Genomic DNA, 203 nt, shown 5'->3' on the forward strand with positions numbered 1-203 from the left:
AGTGTGCAGAGTTGTCACTCCCGTGAGTTTAAATCTTGGTCTTGTTTTGCAGGAAAAGGGGGTTTGTTTCAAGAAGCAAAAGGGAATTTGGGGAACGAAAACACCCATCAGCCCTCCGGAGGCTGCACCGCCGCCTCTCAGCGCCCAAGTTCAGCCTGGAGACGCCGCTGCTGCCCCCGCAGCCGGTGCAAGCGGCGTGTGGC

Source organism: Egretta garzetta, unplaced genomic scaffold (assembly GCF_000687185.1).
Source record: "Egretta garzetta isolate BGI_Z169 unplaced genomic scaffold, ASM68718v1 scaffold622, whole genome shotgun sequence".
Classification (NCBI taxonomy): Eukaryota; Metazoa; Chordata; class Aves; order Pelecaniformes; family Ardeidae; genus Egretta; species Egretta garzetta.